Consider the following 23,146-nt stretch of genomic DNA (forward strand, 5'->3'; position numbering starts at 1 on the left):
TAAAAGAGGTGGAGTTATGCAGATCTAAAACGCGTGGATTGCAGCAGCAGCAAGCCGAAAAGTGCAGGCATGTGAGGGATCTAGAGGTTGACAGCATGTCTTCTTAACGGGAGTCCAGGTGGCCATCTCCACAAATGGACTTTTCAGAATCCTTGGGTGGCACCGTAGTCGGAAACCAATTCTGGTTATCGCTTCTCGGCCTTTTGGCTAAGATCAAGTGTAGTATCTGTTCTTATCAGTTTAATATCTGATACGTCCCCTATCTGGGGACCATATATTAAATGGATTTTTAGAACAGGGAGATGGAAAAAGAGCTTGCTCTGTCCACTCCACGCATTGACCTGGTATTGCAGTATCTCCAGGACCGGTGCACCCCTTCTTTAATGCAGTTTCTAAAATCAGAAAGAATTGAATTCAATGCTTTTTGTTCATTTTGCTTGTTTGTCGGATTTTGGGATGGACTCTTTGGCTTTGCTTTTCTTCTCCTCATTGGATTTTTCATGTTAAAAGTTGCAGAAGCCAGATGACAAGCTCATTTTGGTTCAACTTCAGCAACTGTGCATTGCATTGCCATGTAATGTAATGTAATGCAATGCTATCTATCTAGCTCTCCCTCTATACTTCCTTTTGGATAAACAGACATATTAGGCAAGCATTTTGGAGCTTTCACCTAAATAACTACAGGTGGTGAGATAAGCTGCACAATATAATTGACCTTTCAGTATATTGTTGCACACACACCATCTATTTAGCAAATGCCCTTGTTATCAACAGCAGCCTTTTAAACTCACCTGAGCTAACAGGTATGTGAGCTGGTTACTCTGCTGCGCTTAAAATTTCTTTTTTGGTTTGCTACAATGCCTTTTCTGAAACGTTGTCTCCCTCTGCTGGAACACTGAATTCTTTCATTTAATGCCTGCAGACTATAAAAGAGAAACCAACCCAAAAAGTTTGGTTGATTAGTCTGTGGCATTCTTTTAAACTGTTGCTTATGGCGGTCTCTGTGAGCTTCTCAGTGACATTCAGCCATCCAGGTATCCCGCCTGCAGTAGACGGAATGTGGCAATGGAACGCTGGCTGCGCGTGTCATAATAGGCTCTGAGCCTTTATATACCTGCGCACAGCAGCAGCCACCTTCAGTCTGCTGCTGGACAGCCAGCAGCAGCAGCAGCAGGAGAGGTAATTAATCAGCAACCCTCCTGCTAAGGGTAGACAGCTGCTCGTTCCACCCCCCCCCCCCGCCTTAATTGGTTCTCCTCCCTTCCAACGGTGTTGAGGCTGGTGGGAACAGCCGGGGGTTGAGGGTACTGTGCTAAAAGAGGTGGAGTTATGCAGATCTAAAACGCGTGGATTGCAGCAGCAGTAAGCCGAAAAGTGCAGGCATGTGAGGGATCTAGAGGTTGACAGCATGTCTTCTTAACGGGAGTCCAGGTGGCCATCTCCACAAATGGACTTTTCAGAATCCTTGGGTGGCACCGTAGTCGGAAACCAATTCTGGTTATCGCTTCTCGGCCTTTTGGCTAAGATCAAGTGTAGTATCTGTTCTTATCAGTTTAATATCTGATACGTCCCCTATCTGGGGACCATATATTAAATGGATTTTTAGAACAGGGAGATGGAAAAAGAGCTTGCTCTGTCCACTCCACGCATTGACCTGGTATTGCAGTATCTCCAGGACCGGTGCACCCCTTCTTTAATGCAGTTTCTAAAATCAGAAAGAATTGAATTCAATGCTTTTTGTTCATTTTGCTTGTTTGTCGGATTTTGGGATGGACTCTTTGGCTTTGCTTTTCTTCTCCTCATTGGATTTTTCATGTTAAAAGTTGCAGAAGCCAGATGACAAGCTCATTTTGGTTCAACTTCAGCAACTGTGCATTGCATTGCCATGTAATGTAATGTAATGCAATGCTATCTATCTAGCTCTCCCTCTATACTTCCTTTTGGATAAACAGACATATTAGGCAAGCATTTTGGAGCTTTCACCTAAATTAGCTAGGAGGGATAGCTAATACTAGAGAAGAGAGAGAGAGGATTCAAAAAGACCTAAATAAACTGGAGCAGTGGGCAGCAACCAACAGAATGGTTTTTAACAGGGAAAAATGCAAAGTACTACATCTGGGCAATAAAAATGAAAAAAGCATATACAGAATGGGAGGAATAGAGCTAAGCAACAGTACATGTGAAAAAGACTTAGGTATACTAATAGATCATAGACTGAACATGAGTCAACAGTGTGATGCAGCAGCAAAAAAGGCAAATACAATTCTGGGATGTATTAACAGAAGCATACAGTCTAGATCACGTGAAGTCATTATCGGTCTTTACTCCTCTTTGGTCAGACCTCATCTGGAATACTGTGTACAGTTTTGGGCACCACATTTTAAAAAAGACATAGACAAACTGGAGCAAGTTCAGAGAAGAGCGACCAGAATGGTGACTGGTCTGCAAACCATGTCCTATGAGGAACGGTTGCAGGATTTGGGAATGTTTAGCTTGCAAAAAAGAAGACTGAGAGGAGACTTAATAGCTGTCTACAAATATGTCAAGGGCTGTCACATTGTAGAAGGATCATCTTTATTCTCATTTGCACAAGGAAAGACTAGAAGCAATGGGATGAAACTAAATGGGAGGAGACACAGATTAGATATTAGAAAAAACTTTTTGACAGTTAGGGTGATTAATGAGTGGAACAGGCTGCCACGAGAGGTGGTGAGTTCCCCTTCAATGGACGTCTTCAAACAGAGGCTGGACAGACATCTGTCTGAGATGATTTAGTGAATCCTGCTTTGAGCAGGGGGTTGGACCAGATGACCCAGGAGGTCCCTTCCAACTCTACCATTCTATGATTCTATGATTCTATGATTCTATGAAATAACTACAGGTGGTGAGATAAGCTGCACAATATAATTGACCTTTCAGTATATTGTTGCACACACACCATCTATTTAGCAAATGCCCTTGTTATCAACAGCAGCCTTTTAAACTCACCTGAGCTAACAGGTATGTGAGCTGGTTACTCTGCTGCGCTTAAAATTTCTTTTTTGGTTTGCTACAATGCCTTTTCTGAAACGTTGTCTCCCTCTGCTGGAACACTGACTTCTTTCATTTAATGCCTGCAGACTATAAAAGAGAAACCAACCCAAAAAGTTTGGTTGATTAGTCTGTGGCATTCTTTTAAACTGTTGCTTATGGCGGTCTCTGTGAGCTTCTCAGTGACATTCAGCCATCCAGGTATCCCGCCTGCAGTAGACGGAATGTGGCAATGGAACGCTGGCTGCGCGTGTCATAATAGGCTCTGAGCCTTTATATACCTGCGCACAGCAGCAGCCACCTTCAGTCTGCTGCTGGACAGCCAGCAGCAGCAGCAGCAGGAGAGGTAATTAATCAGCAACCCTCCTGCTAAGGGTAGACAGCTGCTCGTTCCACCCCCCCCCGCCTTAATTGGTTCTCCTCCCTTCCAACGGTGTTGAGGCGGGTGGGAACAGCCGGGGGTTGAGGGTACTGTGCTAAAAGAGGTGGAGTTATGCAGATCTAAAACGCGTGGATTGCAGCAGCAGCAAGCCGAAAAGTGCAGGCATGTGAGGGATCTAGAGGTTGACAGCATGTCTTCTTAACGGGAGTCCAGGTGGCCATCTCCACAAATGGACTTTTCAGAATCCTTGGGTGGCACCGTAGTCGGAAACCAATTCTGGTTATCGCTTCTCGGCCTTTTGGCTAAGATCAAGTGTAGTATCTGTTCTTATCAGTTTAATATCTGATTCGTCCCCTATCTGGGGACCATATATTAAATGGATTTTTAGAACAGGGAGATGGAAAAAGAGCTTTCTCTGTCCACTCCACGCATTGACCTGGTATTGCAGTATCTCCAGGACCGGTGCACCCCTTCTTTAATGCAGTTTCTAAAATCAGAAAGAATTGAATTCAATGCTTTTTGTTCATTTTGCTTGTTTGTCGGATTTTGGGATGGACTCTTTGGCTTTGCTTTTCTTCTCCTCATTGGATTTTTCATGTTAAAAGTTGCAGAAGCCAGATGACAAGCTCATTTTGGTTCAACTTCAGCAACTGTGCATTGCATTGCCATGTAATGTAATGTAATGCAATGCTATCTATCTAGCTCTCCCTCTATACTTCCTTTTGGATAAACAGACATATTAGGCAAGCATTTTGGAGCTTTCACCTAAATAACTACAGGTGGTGAGATAAGCTGCACAATATAATTGACCTTTCAGTATATTGTTGCACACACACCATCTATTTAGCAAATGCCCTTGTTATCAACAGCAGCCTTTTAAACTCACCTGAGCTAACAGGTATGTGAGCTGGTTACTCTGCTGCGCTTAAAATTTCTTTTTTGGTTTGCTACAATGCCTTTTCTGAAACGTTGTCTCCCTCTGCTGGAACACTGACTTCTTTCATTTAATGCCTGCAGACTATAAAAGAGAAACCAACCCAAAAAGTTTGGTTGATTAGTCTGTGGCATTCTTTTAAACTGTTGCTTATGGCGGTCTCTGTGAGCTTCTCAGTGACATTCAGCCATCCAGGTATCCCGCCTGCAGTAGACGGAATGTGGCAATGGAACGCTGGCTGCGCGTGTCATAATAGGCTCTGAGCCTTTATATACCTGCGCACAGCAGCAGCCACCTTCAGTCTGCTGCTGGACAGCCAGCAGCAGCAGGAGAGGTAATTAATCAGCAACCCTCCTGCTAAGGGTAGACAGCTGCTCGTTCCACCCCCCCCCCCGCCTTAATTGGTTCTCCTCCCTTCCAACGGTGTTGAGGCGGGTGGGAACAGCCGGGGGTTGAGGGTACTGTGCTAAAAGAGGTGGAGTTATGCAGATCTAAAACGCGTGGATTGCAGCAGCAGCAAGCCGAAAAGTGCAGGCATGTGAGGGATCTAGAGGTTGACAGCATGTCTTCTTAACGGGAGTCCAGGTGGCCATCTCCACAAATGGACTTTTCAGAATCCTTGGGTGGCACCGTAGTCGGAAACCAATTCTGGTTATCGCTTCTCGGCCTTTTGGCTAAGATCAAGTGTAGTATCTGTTCTTATCAGTTTAATATCTGATACGTCCCCTATCTGGGGACCATATATTAAATGGATTTTTAGAACAGGGAGATGGAAAAAGAGCTTGCTCTGTCCACTCCACGCATTGACCTGGTATTGCAGTATCTCCAGGACCGGTGCACCCCTTCTTTAATGCAGTTTCTAAAATCAGAAAGAATTGAATTCAATGCTTTTTGTTCATTTTGCTTGTTTGTCGGATTTTGGGATGGACTCTTTGGCTTTGCTTTTCTTCTCCTCATTGGATTTTTCATGTTAAAAGTTGCAGAAGCCAGATGACAAGCTCATTTTGGTTCAACTTCAGCAACTGTGCATTGCATTGCCATGTAATGTAATGTAATGCAATGCTATCTATCTAGCTCTCCCTCTATACTTCCTTTTGGATAAACAGACATATTAGGCAAGCATTTTGGAGCTTTCACCTAAATAACTACAGGTGGTGAGATAAGCTGCACAATATAATTGACCTTTCAGTATATTGTTGCACACACACCATCTATTTAGCAAATGCCCTTGTTATCAACAGCAGCCTTTTAAACTCACCTGAGCTAACAGGTATGTGAGCTGGTTACTCTGCTGCGCTTAAAATTTCTTTTTTGGTTTGCTACAATGCCTTTTCTGAAACGTTGTCTCCCTCTGCTGGAACACTGACTTCTTTCATTTAATGCCTGCAGACTATAAAAGAGAAACCAACCCAAAAAGTTTGGTTGATTAGTCTGTGGCATTCTTTTAAACTGTTGCTTATGGCGGTCTCTGTGAGCTTCTCAGTGACATTCAGCCATCCAGGTATCCCGCCTGCAGTAGACGGAATGTGGCAATGGAACGCTGGCTGCGCGTGTCATAATAGGCTCTGAGCCTTTATATACCTGCGCACAGCAGCAGCCACCTTCAGTCTGCTGCTGGACAGCCAGCAGCAGCAGCAGCAGGAGAGGTAATTAATCAGCAACCCTCCTGCTAAGGGTAGACAGCTGCTCGTTCCACACCCCCCCCCGCCTTAATTGGTTCTCCTCCCTTCCAACGGTGTTGAGGCGGGTGGGAACAGCCGGGGGTTGAGGGTACTGTGCTAAAAGAGGTGGAGTTATGCAGATCTAAAACGCGTGGATTGCAGCAGCAGCAAGCCGAAAAGTGCAGGCATGTGAGGGATCTAGAGGTTGACAGCATGTCTTCTTAACGGGAGTCCAGGTGGCCATCTCCACAAATGGACTTTTCAGAATCCTTGGGTGGCACCGTAGTCGGAAACCAATTCTGGTTATCGCTTCTCGGCCTTTTGGCTAAGATCAAGTGTAGTATCTGTTCTTATCAGTTTAATATCTGATACGTCCCCTATCTGGGGACCATATATTAAATGGATTTTTAGAACAGGGAGATGGAAAAAGAGCTTGCTCTGTCCACTCCACGCATTGACCTGGTATTGCAGTATCTCCAGGACCGGTGCACCCCTTCTTTAATGCAGTTTCTAAAATCAGAAAGAATTGAATTCAATGCTTTTTGTTCATTTTGCTTGTTTGTCGGATTTTGGGATGGACTCTTTGGCTTTGCTTTTCTTCTCCTCATTGGATTTTTCATGTTAAAAGTTGCAGAAGCCAGATGACAAGCTCATTTTGGTTCAACTTCAGCAACTGTGCATTGCATTGCCATGTAATGTAATGTAATGCAATGCTATCTATCTAGCTCTCCCTCTATACTTCCTTTTGGATAAACAGACATATTAGGCAAGCATTTTGGAGCTTTCACCTAAATAACTACAGGTGGTGAGATAAGCTGCACAATATAATTGACCTTTCAGTATATTGTTGCACACACACCATCTATTTAGCAAAAGCCCTTGTTATCAACAGCAGCCTTTTAAACTCACCTGAGCTAACAGGTATGTGAGCTGGTTACTCTGCTGCGCTTAAAATTTCTTTTTTGGTTTGCTACAATGCCTTTTCTGAAACGTTGTCTCCCTCTGCTGGAACACTGACTTCTTTCATTTAATGCCTGCAGACTATAAAAGAGAAACCAACCCAAAAAGTTTGGTTGATTAGTCTGTGGCATTCTTTTAAACTGTTGCTTATGGCGGTCTCTGTGAGCTTCTCAGTGACATTCAGCCATCCAGGTATCCCGCCTGCAGTAGACGGAATGTGGCAATGGAACGCTGGCTGCGCGTGTCATAATAGGCTCTGAGCCTTTAGATACCTGCGCACAGCAGCAGCCACCTTCAGTCTGCTGCTGGACAGCCAGCAGCAGCAGCAGCAGGAGAGGTAATTAATCAGCAACCCTCCTGCTAAGGGTAGACAGCTGCTCGTTCCACCCCCCCCCCCCGCCTTAATTGGTTCTCCTCCCTTCCAACGGTGTTGAGGCGGGTGGGAACAGCCGGGGGTTGAGGGTACTGTGCTAAAAGAGGTGGAGTTATGCAGATCTAAAACGCGTGGATTGCAGCAGCAGCAAGCCGAAAAGTGCAGGCATGTGAGGGATCTAGAGGTTGACAGCATGTCTTCTTAACGGGAGTCCAGGTGGCCATCTCCACAAATGGACTTTTCAGAATCCTTGGGTGGCACCGTAGTCGGAAACCAATTCTGGTTATCGCTTCTCGGCCTTTTGGCTGCGATCTAGTGTTGGTTTTACTGGCATTGGTTGTAGTTGGAAGGTGCCTGGGGTACCCCGCCTCTTGGCCTTGGGTTCGGGTCCCACTCTTGTAGTGGGGCTTAGGCCCTTGCTGCTATAAGGAGGTGGGCTTAGTCCCTGGGCAACGGGTTGCGATCCCAGCTGTACAGTCCTAGGATTGTTCAGCGACTCCTTAGTTGCGGAAATCCCCCATTATTGGTTGCGGAAATCCCCATTTTCCTGTTGCGGAAATCCTTGTTTCACCATGGATTCAGATCCAGGTGAAATTCCGACCTATGCCCGGTTACGGCATACGGTGCGGTTTTACTTCCATGAGGGAGGTAAAGATAACAGAGGTTTACGTTTTATTGTGGATGATCTTCTTGTGAAATTTTTTTCAATCCAGAAATCCGAGATCCTGGCAATCCAAGACTACCCAAAGCGTGGTGTATACGATGTCACATTCACTGAAAAAGGTATCCACCAAGATTTTTGCCGTAAAATGAATGATCCTGATATAATTTACCAGAGAAAGCCAATCTTTAAAGGTGTTAAAATTGTCGAACATGAATTAGATGTGATAAAAACTGTAATTGTTAAAATTTACTCTCCTTATACAAAAGAAAGCGATGTTATTTCATTTTTATCCAATTATTTCAGCAAAGTGGTAAGCCATGGAAAAGTTATGAATGAGTGCGGAGTTTGGGCGTGTAAGTGGAAATTTACGGTGACATGTATTAAGGACCCTTCAAGTCCGGGGGGTATAAGACTTCCCCCAGCACGTTTTAGAATTGGAAACACGAATGGTGACCTCTTTTTTAATGGGATGCCAGCATTCTGTAGGAAATGCAAAAAATACGGCCATTCTAACTGTGACATTACTTGTGTAGCCTGTGGGAGCAAAGACCATAAAACTGAAAATTGTACAACTGGAATTTTTTGTAGCAACTGTGTTTCCAGAGGTCATGCTTTTTCTCATTGTCCTTTTAGGAATACCTCAAAGAGAGCTCAAGCTGGGCAAACAGAGAGACCTTCACCCCCTGAACCAGAAAAGCCCTCACCCCCTGACCAACCCTCGGCTGGTTCGGACAAGCCCGCGGAGGAGAATGAGGGGGAGAGTATGGAAATACCGACCGAGGATGGTGAGCCATGGTGTACTGTTGGAAACTCGAAGCAAAAGAGGGAACGGCGTGGTAACCCACAAACAGAAACCCCTGCGGAGGGACCGAGGGTGGGTGCTACAGGCCAATCCTCACCTTCGAATCCTCCTGGGAATACTCAAGGGCGCGAACAGTCTGGGCCAAAAAAACGCAGGCTGCACGGAGTGGATAGGGCACCTAAGGAAGTACCCCCACCGGAACCCCCGGATGGAAGTGGGAAACCTCAAACGGTGCCTTTACAGGGTGAGGAGGTTGCCAATGTCCCACCCCCTTCAGAAATGGAGGGGGAGATGGAGATGGCTGACTCAGTGATCCTGGAAACTCCTGAAAATAAGTGGTCAACGTCTGAGACGCATGTGCTCGATACGATTCCCCCAGATGGTGCCTCGATAGGGGTCCAAATGGGGGTTCGTGAGCAAAGAGGCAGGCAATACGACCAAGCAGAGTTGGACAGAATGGAACAAGAGTATATCCTGGGAGGTCTACGGTCTGGGACACTAACAGATGAGGAGTCCTCCGTGACGGGCTCTCTGTTGACGATCAATGATCCCTCATCTCCTGGAATAGAAATATAAACCAGCTGAGGTAAGAGTTTGAAAGAATGCTAAATTTCCTTTTTTTCTCTTATGGCAGGGATTAGTGGTTTTTCTCTTAACGCTAGAGGGTTGAAAACTAAGACCAGAAGAGTTGCTCTCTTTGATTTTTTATCCTCTCTAACAGCTACAGTTTTCTTTTTACAGGAATGCTGCATCCCACACAGTTTAAATTATACAGAATATGAGACTGATTGGGCACATGGACCCTCAGTATGGTCAGGATCAAACGGGTCCAGGTCAGCAGGGGTCGCCATTCTTTTTAAAGGGAATGTTTTTATTGACTCTGTTCAAGAGGTTTTACCAGGTAGAATTTTATTAGTAAAAGCTTTTATTGATGGTTTTAAATGGCAATTTTTAAACTTTTATGGAGCCACAGATAAGCAAGAAAGAGCTGATATGTTGAATATGTTACCCTTATTTATTAATGATTCTGTCCCTCTTATTTTATCAGGAGATTTTAACTGCATTTTAGGTGGAGAAAAAAGGTTCTCAAGCTCCACAAGTAGGAATTATGATAAAACGTCTTTTATGTTAAAAAATGTCATACAAGATTTTAATTTAACAGATGTTTTTAAGGAGTGTAATAAAGACTTGCCTGCAGAGGAATGGGTAACCTGGAGCAACGTGAATTGTAGCTCCAGGATTGATTTTATTTTCTGCTCTAAAAATGTATTGCCTTTTAAATGTGAGCTTTTATCTAATGTTTTTTCTGATCACAAACTTTTATCCTTTTATGTGAAATGTAATGATTTTAAGAAAAAAGGAAAAGGTACCTGGAAGTTAAACATTTCCCTTTTAGAAGACCCCCAAGTTTTATCTGATTTTACTGAATTTTATTTACATTTTAAAAAAATAAGAGACCCCCATATCCCTATAAGTAGGTGGTGGGAAAAGATGAAAAAGAACATAAGAGATTTTTTTATGAAGGTTGGGGTCCAGAAAGCTAGAGAGAAAAGAGAATTTTATTGGCAACTCAACACTAGATTGGAGACCTTATATAAATTGAAGAGCCATGAGATTGAAGTAGATAAACAAATTAGTGACTTAAAAAGTGAAATTCAGCATACCTTGGAACAGAGAGGTAAAGAGTTAATTTTCCATGCAAAGGTCCAACATGTTGAAAATAATGAAACCTGTTCACGATATTTTTTTAAATGTATGGTGAAAAATCGTGTTTTTATTGAATCAATGGAAGGTAAACAAGACATAGAGGGTATTTTAGCTAAAGTGCATGAATTTTATTCCGAGCTTTTTAACACAAAATCTGTTGATGACCATTTTATGAAAAGTACTTTGGATGAAATTACAACTGTTTTAGACCCTGTCTCACAAGATGTTTTATTACAGAGTCTAACTGAAGATGAGATATCTGAGACCATAAGAAGCTTTAAGTCTGGTAAAGTACCGGGGCCTGATGGTATACCCATAGAATTTTATAAGGTTTTTTATGATATTTTACAGGAGGATTTATTTTATGTTTTTAGTGAGGTTTTAATACAAAAACCCTACCGAACTCCTGGAAGAAAGGTGAGGTCTCCCTTATATACAAAAAGGAAGACAAAACGCAACTAAGAAATTGGAGACCTATCACCCTTCTAAATTGTGATTACAAAATAATGGCAAAAATTTGTGCAAATAGACTTAAAAAGGTAATAGGTAACATAATCCACCCAAACCAAGTGTGTGGCATACCAGGAAGGAGTGTTTGGGAAAATTTGAATCTAATCAAAGATGTAATAGATGACACAAAGTCGAGGGGAAATAAGCTGGCGGTCCTGTCTCTCGACTTTGAAAAAGCATTTGATAGAGTGTCACACCAATTCCTTTTTAATGTTTTAGCTAAAATGGGTATACCAGAAGGTTTTTTATGCTCTCTCAAAGCATTTTATCATGGTTGCACTAGTAAGGTTTTAGTAAATGGTTTTAAGACAAGTGATGTGTTTTTAAATTCTGGTGTAAAACAAGGTTGCCCTCTGTCCCCCTTGTTATTTATTTGTGCCCTTGAACCCCTACTCAGTGTCTTAAGGAGAGACAAGCAAATCCGAGGCGTCCATTTGCCAGGTGGGGGAGGGCTAGAAGCAAAAGTTACTGGATATATGGATGATGTAGCCATAACATGTAAAGATGCCCTGTCTATCCGGAAAACACTACGGCAAGTGGAATACTTCTGTGGTGGATCTGGTTTTAAAGTAAATTTTAATAAAAGCTGTATTTTAAATGTGGGGAATATGATTTTAAATGATGTACCGGTTCCTGAATGTGACTCTGTAAAGATTCTAGGTGTGATTTTTAACGAAACAAACAAAGGTAAAGAAAGCTGGGATCTTGTGGCACAAAAGGTAAATCAAAAACTATGTATGTGGAGGTTGAGGAAATTAACAATGGAAGGGAAGGTACTAGTTATAAAAATGGTAATTGTGCCTTTGTTATTGTACTTAAGTTTGGTGTTCCCCCCCCCCCACACATACCTTTACGAAAATAATCAAAGCTTGTTTCACTTTTTTCTGGAGCTCCAAGATGGAGAAATTGAAAAGAGAGTTAGTGGTCAAGCCTAAAGAGAAAGGCGGTAAAGATTTCCCCGATTTTAGAGCTTTTGTTTTAATAAGATTTTTTGTTTTATGTTTTAATGCACTGTCGAAAAATAGTTATTGGTCATATTTTATCCGTTTTAACACAGGTTATTTTATGAAACGTCATGGATGGTTTGAAACAGTTTTAAGTTCCCCATATGCTCTTAATACACCAGAAAGCTATAAGATTTTAGGAACTATTGTAAACACGTATGACTTAAAAGGGAAAAGTGCAGAAGACTTAAGAGATAGCAAAATGATTTTAAATGGTTTCAAACAAAAGGAATCAATTGTACAGATTGGGAATTTTAATGATAATAAATGTACTGACATATGGAAAGTTATTAATGAACCCTATCTTTTTAATTCCCAGAAGGACCTGGCCTGGAGCTGTGTGCATGATTGTCTTCCATGTCGGGCATTCCAACACCGAAGAGGACTCGTGAGAACTGCCAGATGTCCAAGACAAAGATGCCTCGGAGATGAGACTGTTTTACATGTTTTATGGACTTGTCACTTTGCACGACAAACATGGACTACAATATTTCCCTTGCTTCAAAAAATGACAAACATTAAGGATCTTACTTTTGAAACTGTCTTATTTGGTCGTGTGGAGTGCCCCAACGCCAGCAAGAGGATCATCGCATGGAAGACAATCAGTACCATCAAAGAAGCTCTATGGAAGGCCAGGAACATCCTTCTTTTTAAACACGATGTTTTATCTGTGAAAGATGTTTTAGAGTTGGCTTTCAGTGAAATGTATATGTATTATTTATTGGATAAAAAGAGAAATGTAATTTTATCAAAACAATGGCTGGTAAAAGAATGGAACACAGCAATCTAAACACATTGTCTGTATTTTAATGTAATTTTATTGCCTTATTGAACTGAAATCAATTTATGTACGAATGTATTTTAAAATGTAATGATTTTATGTTCATATCTAATGTATTGTAATTAAGTTTTATCCAATAAACGGGTGTGCCTATGTTTGGGTACATTCCAAGTCAAAAAAATCTGTTCTTATCAGTTTAATATCTGATACGTCCCCTATCTGGGGACCATATATTAAATGGATTTTTAGAACAGGGAGATGGAAAAAGAGCTTGCTCTGTCCACTCCACGCATTGACCTGGTATTGCAGTATCTCCAGGACCGGTGCACCCCTTCTTTAATGCAGTTTCTAAAATCAGAAAGAATTGAATTCAATGCTTTTTGTTCATTTTGCTTGTTTGTCGGATTTTGGGATGGACTCTTTGGCTTTGCTTTTCTTCTCCTCATTGGATTTTTCATGTTAAAAGTTGCAGAAGCCAGATGACAAGCTCATTTTGGTTCAACTTCAGCAACTGTGCATTGCATTGCCATGTAATGTAATGTAATGCAATGCTATCTATCTAGCTCTCCCTCTATACTTCCTTTTGGATAAACAGACATATTAGGCAAGCATTTTGGAGCTTTCACCTAAATAACTACAGGTGGTGAGATAAGCTGCACAATATAATTGACCTTTCAGTATATTGTTGCACACACACCATCTATTTAGCAAATGCCCTTGTTATCAACAGCAGCCTTTTAAACTCACCTGAGCTAACAGGTATGTGAGCTGGTTACTCTGCTGCGCTTAAAATTTCTTTTTTGGTTTGCTACAATGCCTTTTCTGAAACGTTGTCTCCCTCTGCTGGAACACTGACTTCTTTCATTTAATGCCTGCAGACTATAAAAGAGAAACCAACCCAAAAAGTTTGGTTGATTAGTCTGTGGCATTCTTTTAAACTGTTGCTTATGGCGGTCTCTGTGAGCTTCTCAGTGACATTCAGCCATCCAGGTATCCCGCCTGCAGTAGACGGAATGTGGCAATGGAACGCTGGCTGCGCGTGTCATAATAGGCTCTGAGCTTTTATATACCTGCGCACAGCAGCAGCCACCTTCAGTCTGCTGCTGGACAGCCAGCAGCAGCAGCAGCAGCAGGAGAGGTAATTAATCAGCAACCCTCCTGCTAAGGGTAGACAGCTGCTCGTTCCACCCCCCCCCCCGCCTTAATTGGTTCTCCTCCCTTCCAACGGTGTTGAGGCGGGTGGGAACAGCCGGGGGTTGAGGGTACTGTGCTAAAAGAGGTGGAGTTATGCAGATCTAAAACGCGTGGATTGCAGCAGCAGCAAGCCGAAAAGTGCAGGCATGTGAGGGATCTAGAGGTTGACAGCATGTCTTCTTAACGGGAGTCCAGGTGGCCATCTCCACAAATGGACTTTTCAGAATCCTTGGGTGGCACCGTAGTCGGAAACCAATTCTGGTTATCGCTTCTCGGCCTTTTGGCTAAGATCAAGTGTAGTATCTGTTCTTATCAGTTTAATATCTGATACGTCCCCTATCTGGGGACCATATATTAAATGGATTTTTAGAACAGGGAGATGGAAAAAGAGCTTGCTCTGTCCACTCCACGCATTGACCTGGTATTGCAGTATCTCCAGGACCGGTGCACCCCTTCTTTAATGCAGTTTCTAAAATCAGAAAGAATTGAATTCAATGCTTTTTGTTCATTTTGCTTGTTTGTCGGATTTTGGGATGGACTCTTTGGCTTTGCTTTTCTTCTCCTCATTGGATTTTTCATGTTAAAAGTTGCAGAAGCCAGATGACAAGCTCATTTTGGTTCAACTTCAGCAACTGTGCATTGCATTGCCATGTAATGTAATGTAATGCAATGCTATCTATCTAGCTCTCCCTCTATACTTCCTTTTGGATAAACAGACATATTAGGCAAGCATTTTGGAGCTTTCACCTAAATAACTACAGGTGGTGAGATAAGCTGCACAATATAATTGACCTTTCAGTATATTGTTGCACACACACCATCTATTTAGCAAATGCCCTTGTTATCAACAGCAGCCTTTTAAACTCACCTGAGCTAACAGGTATGTGAGCTGGTTACTCTGCTGCGCTTAAAATTTCTTTTTTGGTTTGCTACAATGCCTTTTCTGAAACGTTGTCTCCCTCTGCTGGAACACTGACTTCTTTCATTTAATGCCTGCAGACTATAAAAGAGAAACCAACCCAAAAAGTTTGGTTGATTAGTCTGTGGCATTCTTTTAAACTGTTGCTTATGGCGGTCTCTGTGAGCTTCTCAGTGACATTCAGCCATCCAGGTATCCCGCCTGCAGTAGACGGAATGTGGCAATGGAACGCTGGCTGCGCGTGTCATAATAGGCTCTGAGCCTTTATATACCTGCGCACAGCAGCAGCCACCTTCAGTCTGCTGCTGGACAGCCAGCAGCAGCAGCAGTAGGAGAGATAATTAATCAGCAACCCTCCTGCTAAGGGTAGACAGCTGCTCGTTCCACCCCCCCCCCCCGCCTTAATTGGTTCTCCTCCCTTCCAACGGTGTTGAGGCGGGTGGGAACAGCCGGGGGTTGAGGGTACTGTGCTAAAAGAGGTGGAGTTATGCAGATCTAAAACGCGTGGATTGCAGCAGCAGCAAGCCAAAAAGTGCAGGCATGTGAGGGATCTAGAGGTTGACAGCATGTCTTCTTAACGGGAGTCCAGGTGGCCATCTCCACAAATGGACTTTTCAGAATCCTTGGGTGGCACCGTAGTCGGAAACCAATTCTGGTTATCGCTTCTCGGCCTTTTGGCTAAGATCAAGTGTAGTATCTGTTCTTATCAGTTTAATATCTGATACGTCCCCTATCTGGGGACCATATATTAAATGGATTTTTAGAACAGGGAGATGGAAAAAGAGCTTGCTCTGTCCACTCCACGCATTGACCTGGTATTGCAGTATCTCCAGGACCGGTGCACCCCTTCTTTAATGCAGTTTCTAAAATCAGAAAGAATTGAATTCAATGCTTTTTGTTCATTTTGCTTGTTTGTCGGATTTTGGGATGGACTCTTTGGCTTTGCTTTTCTTCTCCTCATTGGATTTTTCATGTTAAAAGTTGCAGAAGCCAGATGACAAGCTCATTTTGGTTCAACTTCAGCAACTGTGCATTGCATTGCCATGTAATGTAATGTAATGCAATGCAATCTATCTAGCTCTCCCTCTATACTTCCTTTTGGATAAACAGACATATTAGGCAAGCATTTTGGAGCTTTCACCTAAATAACTACAGGTGGTGAGATAAGCTGCACAATATAATTGACCTTTCAGTATATTGTTGCACACACACCATCTATTTAGCAAATGCCCTTGTTATCAACAGCAGCCTTTTAAACTCACCTGAGCTAACAGGTATGTGAGCTGGTTACTCTGCTGCGCTTAAAATTTCTTTTTTGGTTTGCTACAATGCCTTTTCTGAAACGTTGTCTCCCTCTGCTGGAACACTGACTTCTTTCATTTAATGCCTGCAGACTATAAAAGAGAAACCAACCCAAAAAGTTTGGTTGATTAGTCTGTGGCATTCTTTTAAACTGTTGCTTATGGCGGTCTCTGTGAGCTTCTCAGTGACATTCAGCCATCCAGGTATCCCGCCTGCAGTAGACGGAATGTGGCAATGGAACGCTGGCTGCGCGTGTCATAATAGGCTCTGAGCCTTTATATACCTGCGCACAGCAGCAGCCACCTTCAGTCTGCTGCTGGACAGCCAGCAGCAGCAGCAGCAGGAGAGGTAATTAATCAGCAACCCTCCTGCTAAGGGTAGACAGCTGCTCGTTCCACCCCCCCCCCCGCCTTAATTATTTCTCCTCCCTTCCAACGGTGTTGAGGCGGGTGGGAACAGCCGGGGGTTGAGGGTACTGTGCTAAAAGAGGTGGAGTTATGCAGATCTAAAACGCGTGGATTGCAGCAGCAGCAGGCCGAAAAGTGCAGGCATGTGAGGGATCTAGAGGTTGACAGCATGTCTTCTTAACGGGAGTCCAGGTGGCCATCTCCACAAATGGACTTTTCAGAATCCTTGGGTGGCACCGTAGTCGGAAACCAATTCTGGTTATCGCTTCTCGGCCTTTTGGCTAAGATCAAGTGTAGTATCTGTTCTTATCAGTTTAATATCTGATACGTCCCCTATCTGGGGACCATATATTAAATGGATTTTTAGAACAGGGAGATGGAAAAAGAGCTTGCTCTGTCCACTCCACGCATTGACCTGGTATTGCAGTATCTCCAGGACCGGTGCACCCCTTCTTTAATGCAGTTTCTAAAATCAGAAAGAATTGAATTCAATGCTTTTTGTTCATTTTGCTTGTTTGTCGGATTTTGGGATGGACTCTTTGGCTTTGCTTTTCTTCTCCTCATTGGATTTTTCATGTTAAAAGTTGCAGAAGCCAGATGACAAGCTCATTTTGGTTCAACTTCAGCAACTGTGCATTGCATTGCCATGTAATGTAATGTAATGCAATGCTATCTATCTAGCTCTCCCTCTATACTTCCTTTTGGATAAACAGACATATTAGGCAAGCATTTTGGAGCTTTCACCTAAATAACTACAGGTGGTGAGATAAGCTGCACAATATAATTGACCTTTCAGTATATTGTTGCACACACACCATCTATTTAGCAAATGCCCTTGTTATCAACAGCAGCCTTTTAAACTCACCTGAGCTAACAGGTATGTGAGCTGGTTACTCTGCTGCGCTTAAAATTTCTTTTTTGGTTTGCTACAATGCCTTTTCTGAAACGTTGTCTCCCTCTGCTGGAACACTGACTTCTTTCATTTAATGCCTGCAGACTATAAAAGAGAAACCAACCCAAAAAGTTTGGTTGATTAGTCTGTGGCATTCTTTTAAACTGTTGCTTATGGCGGTCTCTGTGAGCTTCTCAGTGACATTCAGCCATCCAGGTATCCCGCCTGCAGTAGACGGAATGTGGCAATGGAACGCTGGCTGCGCGTGTCATAATAGGCTCTGAGCCTTTATATACCTGCGCACAGCAGCAGCCACCTTCAGTCTGCTGCTGGACAGCCAGCAGCAGCAGCAGCAGGAGAGGTAATTAATCAGCAACCCTCCTGCTAAGGGTAGACAGCTGCTCGTTCCACCCCCCCCCCGCCTTAATTGGTTCTCCTCCCTTCCAACGGTGTTGAGGCGGGTGGGAACAGCCGGGGGTTGAGGGTACTGTGCTAAAAGAGGTGGAGTTATGCAGATCTAAAACGCGTGGATTGCAGCAGCAGCAAGCCGAAAAGTGCAGGCATGTGAGGGATCTAGAGGTTGACAGCATGTCTTCTTAACGGGAGTCCAGGTGGCCATCTCCACAAATGGACTTTTCAGAATCCTTGGGTGGCACCGTAGTCGGAAACCAATTCTGGTTATCGCTTCTCGGCCTTTTGGCTAAGATCAAGTGTAGTATCTGTTCTTATCAGTTTAATATCTGATACGTCCCCTATCTGGGGACCATATATTAAATGGATTTTTAGAACAGGGAGATGGAAAAAGAGCTTGCTCTGTCCACTCCACGCATTGACCTGGTATTGCAGTATCTCCAGGACCGGTGCACCCCTTCTTTAATGCAGTTTCTAAAATCAGAAAGAATTGAATTCAATGCTTTTTGTTCATTTTGCTTGTTTGTCGGATTTTGGGATGGACTCTTTGGCTTTGCTTTTCTTCTCCTCATTGGATTTTTCATGTTAAAAGTTGCAGAAGCCAGATGACAAGCTCATTTTGGTTCACCTTCAGCAACTGTGCATTGCATTGCCATGTAATGTAATGTAATGCAATGCTATCTATCTAGCTCTCCCTCTATACTTCCTTTTGGATAAACAGACATATTAGGCAAGCATTTTGGAGCTTTCACCTAAATAACTACAGGTGGTGAGATAAGCTGCACAATATAATTGACCTTTCAGTATATTGTTGCACACACACCATCTATTTAGCAAATGCCCTTGTTATCAACAGCAGCCTTTTAAACTCACCTGAGCTAACAGGTATGTGAGCTGGTTACTCTGCTGCGCTTAAAATTTCTTTTTTGGTTTGCTACAATGCCTTTTCTGAAACGTTGTCTCCCTCTGCTGGAACACTGACTTCTTTCATTTAATGCCTGCAGACTATAAAAGAGAAACCAACCCAAAAAGTTTGGTTGATTAGTCTGTGGCATTCTTTTAAACTGTTGCTTATGGCGGTCTCTGTGAGCTTCTCAGTGACATTCAGCCATCCAGGTATCCCGCCTGCAGTAGACGGAATGTGGCAATGGAACGCTGGCTGCGCGTGTCATAATAGGCTCTGAGCCTTTATATACCTGCGCACAGCAGCAGCCACCTTCAGTCTGCTGCTGGACAGCCAGCAGCAGCAGCAGCAGCAGGAGAGGTAATTAATCAGCAACCCTCCTGCTAAGGGTAGACAGCTGCTTGTTCCACCCCCCCCCCCCGCCTTAATTGGTTCTCCTCCCTTCCAACGGTGTTGAGGCGGGTGGGAACAGCCGGGGGTTAAGGGTACTGTGCTAAAAGAGGTGGAGTTATGCAGATCTAAAACGCGTGGATTGAAGCAGCAGCAAGCCGAAAAGTGCAGGCATGTGAGGGATCTAGAGGTTGACAGCATGTCTTCTTAACGGGAGTCCAGGTGGCCATCTCCACAAATGGACTTTTCAGAATCCTTGGGTGGCACCGTAGTCGGAAACCAATTCTGGTTATCGCTTCTCGGCCTTTTGGCTAAGATCAAGTGTAGTATCTGTTCTTATCAGTTTAATATCTGATACGTCCCCTATCTGGGGACCATATATTAAATGGATTTTTAGAACAGGGAGATGGAAAAAGAGCTTGCTCTGTCCACTCCACGCATTGACCTGGTATTGCAGTATCTCCAGGACCGGTGCACCCCTTCTTTAATGCAGTTTCTAAAATCAGAAAGAATTGAATTCAATGCTTTTTGTTCATTTTGCTTGTTTGTCGGATTTTGGGATGGACTCTTTGGCTTTGCTTTTCTTCTCCTCATTGGATTTTTCATGTTAAAAGTTGCAGAAGCCAGATGACAAGCTCATTTTGGTTCAACTTCAGCAACTGTGCATTGCATTGCCATGTAATGTAATGTAATGCAATGCTATCTATCTAGCTCTCCCTCTATACTTCCTTTTGGATAAACAGACATATTAGGCAAGCATTTTGGAGCTTTCACCTAAATAACTACAGGTGGTGAGATAAGCTGCACAATATAATTGACCTTTCAGTATATTGTTGCACACACACCATCTATTTAGCAAATGCCCTTGTTATCAACAGCAGCCTTTTAAACTCACCTGAGCTAACAGGTATGTGAGCTGGTTACTCTGCTGCGCTTAAAATTTCTTTTTTGGTTTGCTACAATGCCTTTTCTGAAACGTTGTCTCCCTCTGCTGGAACACTGACTTCTTTCATTTAATGCCTGCAGACTATAAAAGAGAAACCAACCCAAAAAGTTTGGTTGATTAGTCTGTGGCATTCTTTTAAACTGTTGCTTATGGCGGTCTCTGTGAGCTTCTCAGTGACATTCAGCCATCCAGGTATCCCGCCTGCAGTAGACGGAATGTGGCAATGGAACGCTGGCTGCGCGTGTCATAATAGGCTCTGAGCCTTTATATACCTGCGCACAGCAGCAGCCACCTTCAGTCTGCTGCTGGACAGCCAGCAGCAGCAGCAGGAGAGGTAATTAATCAGCAACCCTCCTGCTAAGGGTAGACAGCTGCTCGTTCCACCCCCCCCCCCGCCTTAATTGGTTCTCCTCCCTTCCAACGGTGTTGAGGCGGGTGGGAACAGCCGGGGGTTGAGGGTACTGTGCTAAAAGAGGTGGAGTTATGCAGATCTAAAACGCGTGGATTGCAGCAGCAGCAAGCCGAAAAGCGCAGGCATGTGAGGGATCTAGAGGTTGACAGCATGTCTTCTTAACGGGAGTCCAGGTGGCCATCTCCACAAATGGACTTTTCAGAATCCTTGGGTGGCACCGTAGTCGGAAACCAATTCTGGTTATCGCTTCTCGGCCTTTTGGCTAAGATCAAGTGTAGTATCTGTTCTTATCAGTTTAATATCTGATAGGTCCCCTATCTGGGGACCATATATTAAATGGATTTTTAGAACAGGGAGATGGAAAAAGAGCTTGCTCTGTCCACTCCACGCATTGACCTGGTATTGCAGTATCTCCAGGACCGGTGCACCCCTTCTTTAATGCAGTTTCTAAAATCAGAAAGAATTGAATTCAATGCTTTTTGTTCATTTTGCTTGTTTGTCGGATTTTGGGATGGACTCTTTGGCTTTGCTTTTCTTCTCCTCATTGGATTTTTCATGTTAAAAGTTGCAGAAGCCAGATGACAAGCTCATTTTGGTTCAACTTCAGCAGCTGTGCATTGCATTGCCATGTAATGTAATGTAATGCAATGCTATCTATCTAGCTCTCCCTCTATACTTCCTTTTGGATAAACAGACATATTAGGCAAGCATTTTGGAGCTTTCACCTAAATAACTACAGGTGGTGAGATAAGCTGCACAATATAATTGACCTTTCAGTATATTGTTGCACACACACCATCTATTTAGCAAATGCCCTTGTTATCAACAGCAGCCTTTTAAACTCACCTGAGCTAACAGGTATGTGAGCTGGTTACTCTGCTGCGCTTAAAATTTCTTTTTTGGTTTGCTACAATGCCTTTTCTGAAACGTTGTCTCCCTCTGCTGGAACACTGACTTCTTTCATTTAATGCCTGCAGACTATAAAAGAGAAACCAACCCAAAAAGTTTGGTTGATTAGTCTGTGGCATTCTTTTAAACTGTTGCTTATGGCGGTCTCTGTGAGCTTCTCAGTGACATTCAGCCATCCAGGTATCCCGCCTGCAGTAGACGGAATGTGGCAATGGAACGCTGGCTGCGCGTGTCATAATAGGCTCTGAGCCTTTATATACCTGCGCACAGCAGCAGCCACCTTCAGTCTGCTGCTGGACAGCCAGCAGCAGCAGCAGCAGGAGAGGTAATTAATCAGCAACCCTCCTGCTAAGGGTAGACAGCTGCTCGTTCCACCCCCCCCCCCCGCCTTAATTGGTTCTCCTCCCTTCCAACGGTGTTGAGGCGGGTGGGAACAGCCGGGGGTTGAGGGTACTGTGCTAAAAGAGGTGGAGTTATGCAGATCTAAAACGCGTGGATTGCAGCAGCAGCAAGCCGAAAAGTGCAGGCATGTGAGGGATCTAGAGGTTGACAGCATGTCTTCTTAACGGGAGTCCAGGTGGCCATCTCCACAAATGGACTTTTCAGAATCCTTGGGTGGCACCGTAGTCGGAAACCAATTCTGGTTATCGCTTCTCGGCCTTTTGGCTAAGATCAAGTGTAGTATCTGTTCTTATCAGTTTAATATCTGATAGGTCCCCTATCTGGGGACCATATATTAAATGGATTTTTAGAACAGGGAGATGGAAAAAGAGCTTGCTCTGTCCACTCCACGCATTGACCTGGTATTGCAGTATCTCCAGGACCGGTGCACCCCTTCTTTAATGCAGTTTCTAAAATCAGAAAGAATTGAATTCAATGCTTTTTGTTCATTTTGCTTGTTTGTCGGATTTTGGGATGGACTCTTTGGCTTTGCTTTTCTTCTCCTCATTGGATTTTTCATGTTAAAAGTTGCAGAAGCCAGATGACAAGCTCATTTTGGTTCAACTTCAGCAACTGTGCATTGCATTGCCATGTAATGTAATGTAATGCAATGCTATCTATCTAGCTCTCCCTCTATACTTCCTTTTGGATAAACAGACATATTAGGCAAGCATTTTGGAGCTTTCACCTAAATAACTACAGGTGGTGAGATAAGCTGCACAATATAATTGACCTTTCAGTATATTGTTGCACACACACCATCTATTTAGCAAATGCCCTTGTTATCAACAGCAGCCTTTTAAACTCACCTGAGCTAACAGGTATGTGAGCTGGTTACTCTGCTGCGCTTAAAATTTCTTTTTTGGTTTGCTACAATGCCTTTTCTGAAACGTTGTCTCCCTCTGCTGGAACACTGACTTCTTTCATTTAATGCCTGCAGACTATAAAAGAGAAACCAACCCAAAAATTTTGGTTGATTAGTCTGTGGCATTCTTTTAAACTGTTGCTTATGGCGGTCTCTGTGAGCTTCTCAGTGACATTCAGCCATCCAGGTATCCCGCCTGCAGTAGACGGAATGTGGCAATGGAACGCTGGCTGCGCGTGTCATAATAGGCTCTGAGCCTTTATATACCTGCGCACAGCAGCAGCCACCTTCAGTCTGCTGCTGGACAGCCAGCAGCAGCAGCAGCAGGAGAGGTAATTAATCAGCA

At 43.5% G+C, this 23,146-nt stretch overlaps 12 non-coding genes and 1 pseudogene across 12 annotated transcripts; all 13 read left to right on the plus strand.

Annotated features, from left to right (window-relative positions):
* The first annotated feature begins 187 nt into the window (after positions 1–187).
* LOC141199791 (U2 spliceosomal RNA) lies at positions 188–378 on the plus strand. The gene has a single exon (XR_012271533.1). It is a non-coding gene; the product is annotated as a U2 spliceosomal RNA (small nuclear RNA).
* A 1,122-nt stretch (positions 379–1,500) lies between these two features.
* LOC141199792 (U2 spliceosomal RNA) lies at positions 1,501–1,691 on the plus strand. The gene has a single exon (XR_012271534.1). It is a non-coding gene; the product is annotated as a U2 spliceosomal RNA (small nuclear RNA).
* A 2,003-nt stretch (positions 1,692–3,694) lies between these two features.
* LOC141200783 (U2 spliceosomal RNA) lies at positions 3,695–3,885 on the plus strand. The gene has a single exon (XR_012272493.1). It is a non-coding gene; the product is annotated as a U2 spliceosomal RNA (small nuclear RNA).
* A 1,115-nt stretch (positions 3,886–5,000) lies between these two features.
* Positions 5,001–5,191, plus strand: LOC141199793 (U2 spliceosomal RNA). The gene has a single exon (XR_012271536.1). It is a non-coding gene; the product is annotated as a U2 spliceosomal RNA (small nuclear RNA).
* Positions 5,192–6,312: 1,121 nt separating this feature from the next.
* On the plus strand, positions 6,313–6,503 carry LOC141199794 (U2 spliceosomal RNA). Its single transcript, XR_012271537.1, has one exon. It is a non-coding gene; the product is annotated as a U2 spliceosomal RNA (small nuclear RNA).
* A 6,469-nt stretch (positions 6,504–12,972) lies between these two features.
* LOC141200851 (U2 spliceosomal RNA) lies at positions 12,973–13,142 on the plus strand (annotated as a pseudogene).
* Positions 13,143–14,266: 1,124 nt separating this feature from the next.
* Positions 14,267–14,457, plus strand: LOC141199796 (U2 spliceosomal RNA). The gene has a single exon (XR_012271539.1). It is a non-coding gene; the product is annotated as a U2 spliceosomal RNA (small nuclear RNA).
* A 1,122-nt stretch (positions 14,458–15,579) lies between these two features.
* On the plus strand, positions 15,580–15,770 carry LOC141199797 (U2 spliceosomal RNA). The gene has a single exon (XR_012271540.1). It is a non-coding gene; the product is annotated as a U2 spliceosomal RNA (small nuclear RNA).
* Positions 15,771–16,891: 1,121 nt separating this feature from the next.
* LOC141199798 (U2 spliceosomal RNA) lies at positions 16,892–17,082 on the plus strand. The gene has a single exon (XR_012271542.1). It is a non-coding gene; the product is annotated as a U2 spliceosomal RNA (small nuclear RNA).
* Positions 17,083–18,202: 1,120 nt separating this feature from the next.
* Positions 18,203–18,393, plus strand: LOC141199799 (U2 spliceosomal RNA). The gene has a single exon (XR_012271543.1). It is a non-coding gene; the product is annotated as a U2 spliceosomal RNA (small nuclear RNA).
* A 1,125-nt stretch (positions 18,394–19,518) lies between these two features.
* LOC141199800 (U2 spliceosomal RNA) lies at positions 19,519–19,709 on the plus strand. The gene has a single exon (XR_012271544.1). It is a non-coding gene; the product is annotated as a U2 spliceosomal RNA (small nuclear RNA).
* A 1,118-nt stretch (positions 19,710–20,827) lies between these two features.
* LOC141200356 (U2 spliceosomal RNA) lies at positions 20,828–21,018 on the plus strand. The gene has a single exon (XR_012272078.1). It is a non-coding gene; the product is annotated as a U2 spliceosomal RNA (small nuclear RNA).
* Positions 21,019–22,140: 1,122 nt separating this feature from the next.
* LOC141200357 (U2 spliceosomal RNA) lies at positions 22,141–22,331 on the plus strand. The gene has a single exon (XR_012272079.1). It is a non-coding gene; the product is annotated as a U2 spliceosomal RNA (small nuclear RNA).
* The last annotated feature ends 815 nt before the right edge of the window (positions 22,332–23,146 follow it).

The sequence above is a fragment of the Phyllobates terribilis genome, unplaced genomic scaffold (genome assembly GCF_046119375.1).
Source record: "Phyllobates terribilis strain yellow unplaced genomic scaffold, ASM4611937v1 Scaffold_108__1_contigs__length_5656254, whole genome shotgun sequence".
NCBI lineage: Eukaryota > Metazoa > Chordata > Amphibia > Anura > Dendrobatidae > Phyllobates > Phyllobates terribilis.